Here is a 9,987-nt window from a genome sequence, read left to right as displayed (position 1 = left end):
TTATTGAGTTTTGCACTTCCTTCTTCATTTCTGCCCGAGTTTTCTTCAGTGCTTCTATGACTTTTATGAATTCATTCAGAAGTTTATCCCTATCTTCTTTTAGTTCTTTGATTTGTTTGTTTGTGTGTTCTTTAAATTCATTTGAATTCCTTGATCATGTTTATGATTGTTCTTTTAAATTCAGTGTCCTGGGTTATCTCTAGGGGATTCTCCTTGTAGAACTCTTCTGTAGGATTGGTGGAGTTTGGTGTGGACATAGCATTTTGGCTTTCCATTTTGTTATTCTTTGTTGTGATTTTGGCATATGAACCTCTTTAGTTTATGATTCTGACATGAGAATTAAGTTGAAGTATGCTTCTGTTTGTGTTATCGGGGTGTCTAGATCCTTTCTTTATTGGTTATGTAAAGCTGCTTGGTACAGGGTTCAGGTTCTCTCAGGTTTGATTTGGAGGGAACTGATGGCTTCAGTTCAGCTATTCAGGTATACCCATAGAAGCCAATTTCAGTTTCCAGTCAGGTACATTCAGGCTTCCTTCACCACATGGAGGCAGGATCTGGGCACTCTCAGACAGTCCTCTGCATTATCAGCCCCTATGCCATTGGGAGGCCAGAGAGAGGGAGGCCAGAACTCGGCACTCTGGCAGTTTGCTGAGATCAGAACTGCTACACCAATAGAGGTTGAAACCTACCCTGTTAGGCTGTCTGCTAGGATCTCAGCCTTAGCCTACCGAAGCCAGATCTGCCCTGGGGCCTCGGGAGGGGCCTCATGAAATCCCAGGTAGGGGGATGGATATGGTGCAATTACGGGAAACTCATCACCACATGGAGGCAAAATTGGAGGATATCAGGGTGTCCCCTGCATTCTCAGGCTCCCTGCCAGAGGGCGGCCAGAAGGAGACCAGAACTTGGCACTCTTTCATGGTCATACATTTTAACAAAGAATGTCACAGAAGTCATGCCATGGTCTCCTTACTGCCCCCTTACCAAGTGGCCCCTGATGTCAATTTGTCCCATTAGTTTTGGTAGTGACATTGATCACTTACCTGATTGAGACAACATTTGTCCCTATTTTCTGCTGTAAAATTACTTTTTAAAAATGTTGTGATTAATATTCCACAGTCACCTATTTTTCTGTGTGTGTACGTGTGTGTGCACATCCATGCATGTGTATGTGAAGGCCAGAGCTTGACATTAAGTGTCTTCCTCTATTGCTCTCCACCTTATTTCTTGAGACAGGGTCTTTTGCTGAACCTGGAGCTTATGAATTCAGCTGACTGGCTGGCCAGCAAGCTCCTAAGATTACTTGTCTATACTTCTCTAGTGCTGAGATTATTGGTGTCCCCTGTTGCACTTGGCTTTTTAATGTGGGTGCTGGGGATGGAACTCACATCCTCATATTTGCATGGGCACTTTACCTATTAAGCCATCTCCCCAGCCCTCACCTATTTGTTTTAACACCAACTGGTGTTTCTTAGCAAAAGTTTTGCCTTAATGTTTAGCAAAAGATAACTTCCTATTGTTATCACTCCCTCTGTGCTTATTAGTTGATTGTGTAAGGATGAACTTTCTCGTCTTCCATTTTAAAACTCATTTATTTATAAGTAATTCAGAAAATTTATAAGTAATAATTATGTAATAAGTATCTATAAGTAATCCTTTAATGCCATCATATATTTTGATTCTCAAATTGACCTAGATTTTGACAGTCCCGTGAATATGACTTGTGTGTCCTTCTGACAGACTGTCAATGTGTGTGTGTGGTGTGTGGTATATGCTTGGTGTATGTGTATGTGTGTGGTGTATGTGTGTGATGTGTGTGGTGTATGTATGGCATGTGTATGTATAGTATACGTATGGTGTGGTGTGTGTGTAGTGTGTGGTATATGTATGGTATGTGTATGTATAGTATACGTATGGTGTGGTGTGTGTGTAGTGTGTGGTGTATGTATGGTATGTATGTGTGGTGTATGTATGGCATGGTGTCATGTGTGCGTGATGTGTGTGGTGTATGTGTGGTATGTATGTATAGTATATGTATGGTGTGGGATGTGTGTAGTGTGTGGTGTATGTATAGTATATGTATGGTGTGGGGTGTGTGTGATGTGAGTGGTGTATGTAATGGTATGTGTGTGGTATATGTATCATGTGGTGTGGTGTGTGTGTGATGTATGTGTATGATGTGTGTGGTGTATGTGTGGTATGTGTATATATAATATATGTATGGTGTGGGGTACTGTGTATGTGTGTGTACTGTGTGGTATATGTATAGTATATGGTGTGGGGTGTGTGTGATGTCTGTAGTGTATGTATGGTATGTGTGTGTGTGGTATATGTATCGTGTGGTGTGGTGTGTGTGTGATGTGTGTGCACTGTGTGGTATATGTATAGTATATGGTGTGGGGTGTGTGTGATGTCTGTAGTGTATGTATGGTATGTGTGTGTGTGGTATATGTATCGTGTGGTGTGGTGTGTGTGTGATGTGTGTGCGTGGTGTGTGGTGTATGTGTGTGTAGTGTGTATGTGATGTGTGGTGTATGTTTGGTGTATGTATGGTGTGTGTGTGTGGTGTGTGGTGTGGTGTGGTGTGTGTGGTGTGTGTGGTGTATGTATGGTATGTGTGATGTGGTGTTTGGTGTGTGTGCATGTGATATGTTTGATGTGTTGTGTGTATGTGTGCATGTGGTGTGGTGTGGTGTGGTGTCAAGAACTGAACCAGGGCTAGCTAAGTGTTCTACCACTGAGCTACATTCTCAGCTCTTCGAGAAACTTCTTCACAAGGTGTTCTAGGGTATTTTACACTTTTCCTGCCCCAGTTCTGGATCATCCAGTTCTCTAAGAGGATTTTTCCTCCAGGTAGATAGATGTTTAGAAGCTAAGATCTGGATATTAAATGTTCGCTTTTCTACTGGTGTGTTGCTACTCTTAGGCCCTTTGGGTGGACAAAGGCTGTCAATGTGGCATGTGTGTGTGTGTGTGTGGGGGGGGTGTATTTAATTATACAAATATTCATTTACACAGGAAGGAAAACCTCCTTATCTTCACCTCCTCCTAGGCACTATGAGGCCCCCACTAGACATGCACCACTGTCCAGGTGGGAGGGGCAGCACCGCCACATTCGCCCAAGGAAACAAGGGACAGCAGGGCAGGGCCAGCATAATACATTAGTCTGCACTTCTGAGTCTTGGCAACCCTACCATCCTGTCCTCCTCAGGCTCAGGTTGAATTTGGGAAGGTCTTCACACTATGCCCACTTCCCACATTGGTCATCAGCTGTCTTAGTGAGGTTCTCTCTAGGTGGAAACTACCTTTGATGGGCTTGGGGTTACAGTCAGTCCTTACTGGAGAGAGAAGAGATTGTTTCTTATAGAAAAATGCCCCCAAATTCAATTGTTCCCATGGCAAAAAGAAAACAAGGCACATATGCACACATATCTACACACACACACATACACACACACACATACCTACACACACACATACCCACACACACACACCTACACACACATACCTACACACACACATACCTACACACACACACACACACATACCTACACACACACGTACCTACACACACACACACATACCTACACACACATACCTACACACACACACACACACACACACACACACATCTCACATCTCACTTTACACACAGATTCTTCCTAAGCTCAGGTCCTACCACCTAAAGGCAGGTGCCTGACTCACTTCATGCCCAAAGATGGACTGATGCATGGGGAGGAGAGGGGGTTCTAGGTCTTTCTCAGAGCCCATGCTGGTGTAGGATTGGAGAATAAGCTGTAACCTCCTCTGGTCCAGGAAGCCATGAACCAAGGCTTGCACCTGCTTGGGCCTTCTGCAAGGAGTTAATTCTCAAAGGACGTGCAGACACTGCTTGTTCTTGGGAAGAAAGCCAGAGTGCTTAAGCCATTTAATTTGCTAGGTGAGGTTGCCTACAAGTGAGAGAGGGAGTAAGAAGACGGGCAGGCTCAGACTCATCGATGGTGGCCCACAAAGGCCCTGCGAAATCAGGGCAGGTAGCCCCTGCTGAGAAACTGAGAAAGGGTACCTAGTGGTAGGCAGAAGCTTCCCATGATTCCCAGAGGGTAGCTGGAGATGCTGCTCCAAGATCAGCAAGCAGGATGTATGGCCCAGCATGGGTGTGCTCCAGGTTGGCAGTGTCCTAGGAGACGGTACCAATGGCAGCAGCAACTTGGCCCTAAGAAGGCCCTCAGACAAAAGTCTCCTGGGCCCTGTGGCATGGGAACTTGGCAGGGACTGTTCTTGGCTCTGCTAGGGCCCAAGTGTGTAGAGGAAGTAGGGGCTCCATAGAAGCTCCCATCTAACTCCAGACCCAGCTGCACTCTTCTTCTCCATGGCCTTCTCCACTTCCCCTGGGGCTTCACAGCCAAGCAAAGCTGATTCCCTCTTGGTTTGGCTTTTCAAGCAGTAGAAATGTGACGGGAGATTTCATACAAGTATTTCTTCCATAAGCAAGTATTTAAAATCTAGAGTCTCAGAAAAGGATAAGAAGAAATGAACACCACACACGTTTGGAACTCAGACACTCAGATGGAATCAGACAAGCAGGCAGACCTGCACCACATCTAAGCTGGAGGACCCATTGCAGCTACTCACACTCTGCTCTGCTCTGCTCACAGCACGTGGGGGCTGTGGTGGAAGATGGGAGACTGCAACCACACCTGAGATCCACATCCCCGGCCCCTCAAAGCAACTGACTCAGGGAAGGAGGGGCTGAGAAGAGGAGAGGGACTTGGGAAATACACGTGTTTTTATGTAAGATCATATGCATTCAAACACATGCGCACACACATAAATAAACAAGCACCTATGCACCTTTCCATCTATATGTCTGCCTCTATTTCTCGGGATCTTGTTACCCTTTATTTGTTCAGTGACCTGTATGTACTCATTCTCCACCATATAGGGCAGCCTCTTGCCCTGCTCTGACACCTCCCTTGAGCAGATCCCATTGCCAGCTGTTGCTGGCTGCCCCTCCAATACCATCTTTGCTCTGGCCCTTCTCATTCCCCTTTCTTCTGCCTGCCCAATTGCTGAGGGGCCGAATTAAAACAGAGAGGAAGAAAGCCAAATTATTATTTCTTAATTAGAAGAAAACCTAAGCAATGGCTGGACTAAAATTACTTGTAAGGGCTCCCTCTTCATTCAGTGCCACACTTTAGAACTGAAATCTGTAAGATAGACAGTCTAGCTGCCAGGTTAACACCACAAAATCTGAAATAAAATGGTTGTAAGTACCCCCACGTCTACTTTAGACATGTGCTCATGGCCTGGAGGATGGGAGGAGGTGGTATTTATGAATTCTATAGTATACTTTTGGCCTTGCTCTAATGGCAGAAATGGGGCAGTCAGCATTGGTTTTAGCATCACTAAATCAGCAGGATGCTTATGAACTGGTTCTAGACCTGCACTGTGTCTGATGAAAGGATTGACTTTTCATTTGTACCAAGACATTGTACTACTCACTCCACCTTACATGACAATCTTGCATGACAATAGTTAATTCCACTCAAATGCCAACAGCATTCCTCCAACAAGAAGTAAAAAAGGTGCTCACTCTGGTCATTCAGTTTGTGATGCATTAAATGTCAACCTGACCATCGCGTTCCTGAGGGCTCAAATTCTTCAGCCTCCAGCAGATCTGAGCAAAATAACCATAACCACCAGAAAGAGTGGTGATGGTGACAGCTGCTTCTTCATCTTCTAGATATCCACCTAGTTACACAGTCCCTACTGAAACCCACATCCCAAATCCAAACAGGAGGTACAACATAGGACAAAATAAGAGATCAAAAGATCTTACGTTTTGACTTCTTTTGATATTAGCATTAGAAAATAAGTGGGGCCCTATTTTCAGTGTTCACTATTACTCAGTTATAAGCTTACATTTCCTGTCACCTGGTCAAGCCCTTCTGGATCAAGTGCAGGCTACTTGAGGGCAAGGGGCAGATTGTTAGGCTTATGTAGTCACCTACACTCACAATTAGTAGCTGATTCATTGCTGATGACTTCAGGCTTGATGTTTCCCAGCTAGACTATGAACGGTACCATCAGATGAGGGCTCATGTCTGTTTTTCTATAGTGTTTCAGTCACCTCCGTTTATTTCAGATGGGACTCACATCTATAGCCACTAGTAACCCCACTAGGTTAGGGTTAGGACAGGAGGAACTAGAGCCTGTCTCTCTGTTACCTTTGCTTCCTCTATCCCTCTTTGCCTCTGTATCTGTCTCTTATTTATAGATTGGTGGAAGTTGCTGCAAGAATGACCCTGACCTATGTGTGGAAATGACCTTCTCAGTACAGAGCTTAAGGTAGCAGAGTTCTAGTGGGTATATGCCAGAGTCAGAAGACACAATAGAAAATAATCAGTGTTCACAGATTGATAAAATACCTTTTAGTAAGTCTTAAAATTAACTTAATGTGACAACCAGTAATTTTGAAATGTAATAAAATAGAAAATACCAGATTATATACCTAGTAAAGTTTTGTTTAATCAAAGTTTTGTTTAGGCAAGTTTTGACATGCTTAAACTATCTCAAAGCTATTAAGCATGAAAACAACTGTGTACAGTAGACAGGCATTTATGAAAACATAATTATTTATGATTGATTACTATAATGGCATACTTAATTTTCAGTCTTTGGAAAATGAAAATTGACTGAAAAAGCTATTAAATATTTATGAGTGTCCAAATGAATAAGGGTCTGTGCAAAATTAATTAGCTAAAATATTGGTTACTAGGCTGTAAAACTGTTAAAGATATTCAAGTTGTAACTTTAAAGATCCCAGAAATTCCAGAAAGGAACTCTCTAGGTCCAGAAGACTTCAATGGTAAGTTCCACAAAACATTTAAAAAGAAACAGCAAAAAGTTTACATGATTTTTCCCTTTGAAAACAGAAAGGGACTACTTATCATTTCATTTTATAAGGTTAGTATTATTCTGATACCAAAATTGGACTAATATGGCTTATACCTTAGACACAAAATCCTCAACATTAGCAAATCAAATTTGTCAGTATGTGAAAAGATCTGGGGATGTAGCCCAGTGGTAGAACACTCACCTAACATGCATAAGTTCCTGGATTTTATCCCTTCTAATGAAAGAAAAAACAATCTGAAAATGTATGAAATGAATTATACACCATGACCAAATAGTGTCAACACTCAAAAATCAATAATATAATATCAATTGATTTGGGAAGATCATCCAATATTTATGATAAATTTTCATAAACAAGGACCAAAGGAATTTTTCTTCAACTGGATATAAACAGCAGCTCTAAAAAGCCTATGGCCAGCATGTGTGAAGGAAAGGGTTGTTTCCCTAGGGCCAGGAACAAGACAAAGAGGGATTCTATTACCACTCTCATTTAACATGAGACCAGAAATTACAGTAACTGCAAAAAAGCAAAGAAATAAATAGCACATAGTTTGGAAAAGGGAGAAATTGAACTTCCCTATTTTCAGATGACAGCTGTCTACACAGACAATATTAACTACTTTATAAAACAACAAAAACAAACAAGCCTCCTAGACCTAGTGAGTTCAGTAAACACGCGCGCGCACACACGCACACACATGCACACACACAAATTACATTTCTGTACACTAACAGTAAACATCTGGAAACTAAAATTAAGAATGCAATTCAATTTAAAACCATACCAAATAAATGGAAATACTTAGATTTATATTCTGAAAAATCACAAAGTTCAGGTAAAAAACATCAAAGAAGCTCCAGATAAAGGAGGAGGCACATTGTATTCATGGGCTGAAAGAGTCAACATAGTAAACACGTCAATTCTTCCCAAATTTATTGATAGACTTAAAATAATTCTGATAAAAATCCCAGTACAGTTTTTGTAAAGACAAGATTATTATAATTTATATGAAAAGACACGAATCCTGTATTAGTTAAAAGAATAAAATGGAAATTACTGTGTCTTATATTAGGACTTACTATATAGTTACAGTACTTGAGACAGTGATCTGCAGTGATAGGCCCATGCATTAGCAGATGAGAATAGACAACCCATACATATGCTATAAAGATTAGTTCATCTGTTTGTTTTTTTTTTTGACAAAGATGTAAAAGCAGTTCTTTTGAAGAAAGATGATTTTTTCAACAAATTGTGCTGAAGCAGATGGTCATCTACAGGTAAAAAAAATGACCCTCTTCCCCCAAAATGGACTCTACCTTTTAAAACATTTTATTCATTTTATTTTTATTTTTTTGGAATTGTATATGTACATACAATGTATTTTGATCATATTCACTCCTCCTCCTACCTTCTTCCAAGATCCACCTTCACCCTCACCCCTCCCAACTTTGAGTCTTTAAAAAAAAATGAAAGTCTAATTTGTGCTGTCACTATACTAATAATGGGTATGGGACCATCCTTGGTGCATGGTTGATCCACCAGGGGGGCTGCATCCTTCAATCATACATTTAAATTTAAAATATAGAACTAGATGAGGTTTGAAGAAAAACATAGAACATCTTTAGAATCTAGGCCTAGGCAGAGTTCTTGTACTTCACATAAAACATAGTCCTATAAATGGAAAATTCGTAGTAAAAAACCTTTAGTTCTGAGAAAGTCCATGTGAAGACGATAAAAAAGGATACAGATTGGGAGAAAGTATATTTAAAATATATAAAGAACTCCCTGAACTCAATAGTGGAAAAACCCCAAAACAACCAATTAGAAATGGACAAAAGGTGTGAAAAGACTTTATTCCAAAGAAGATATACAGATGGCAAAAAAAAGAACATGGAAAGATGTTCAATATCATTTACCAGTAGGAGGATGCAAATAAAAATCACAAGATGTTACTGTACATGTGTCAGAATTACTAAAACAGAAACTAGTGACCACAGCAAATACTGACAAGGATGCAGAAAAGTTGAATACATTACTGGTAGCACTGTAAAATGATACAGTTACTCTGGAAAAGTTTGGCAATTTCTTCTAAAAACTAAACTAAATATGGGACTACCATATGGCCAAGAAATTTTACTCTTGGACAATTTGTCCTACAGAAATAAAAAGCTGTATTTGCATAAAGATCTGTACATGAATATCTATAACCTTTATTCATAATAGCATCAAACTAGAAACAAGTCAGATACTCTTTAGTACATTATTAAACTGACTGTGGACCATGCATGCAGAGGAAAGGAAACCACCAGGAAAGGAACCAACATGGGACAAATACAGATGAATCTTTAGGAAAGTACGCTGAGTGGAAAGAGTCAAGTCCCTTAAGTTGTATGCTGGATCACTGCATATTTATAGCATTCTTGAAATGACAAGAAGCAGGAAGCAGACTGATGCCTGCCAGGAGTTAAGGAGCACGGTGGTGGCTTGGATGAGAAGGAACGGAGCAAAGCAGGAGACAGGATGCTGAAAAAGACCAACAGAAAAGATCTCTTGGTGAAAAATTTAAAAAAAATTTACTGAAGTTTTGAGATTTTCATACAATATATTTTGATGGTATTTAAATTCCTCCCCTATAAATTTTTTTTCTTCCAGTGCTCAGGATAGAACTCAGGGCTCTGTGCATGCTAGGTAAGTGTTTTGTCTCTGAGCTATATCCCCACCCTGGTGAATATTTTGTATCTTTTAAAAATATTTCATTTATTGTTATTTTGAAATTTTTTATGTGTATGAGTGTATTGCCTGTATGTACGTAAGTACACCTGTATCATATATTGCCCATGGAGATCAGAGGAGGGTAACTGGGGTTACAGATGGTTGTTAGCCACCATGTGGGTGCTGGGACTCAACCTGGGTCCTCTGCAAGAGCAGCCAGTGCTCAACCCCTGAGCCATTTCTTCAGTCCCGAATATTTCGTATATTAACTGGATTACTGTCACCATACTGGTTGTAACACTGAGTTATGGTTTGCCAGATGTGGCTGGTGGGGAACACTGGGTATATAGTAC

This window comes from Nannospalax galili, unplaced genomic scaffold (genome assembly GCF_000622305.1).
Source record: "Nannospalax galili isolate Female #2095 unplaced genomic scaffold, S.galili_v1.0 scaffold319, whole genome shotgun sequence".
NCBI lineage: Eukaryota > Metazoa > Chordata > Mammalia > Rodentia > Spalacidae > Nannospalax > Nannospalax galili.
This window is presented reverse-complemented; position numbering follows the sequence as displayed.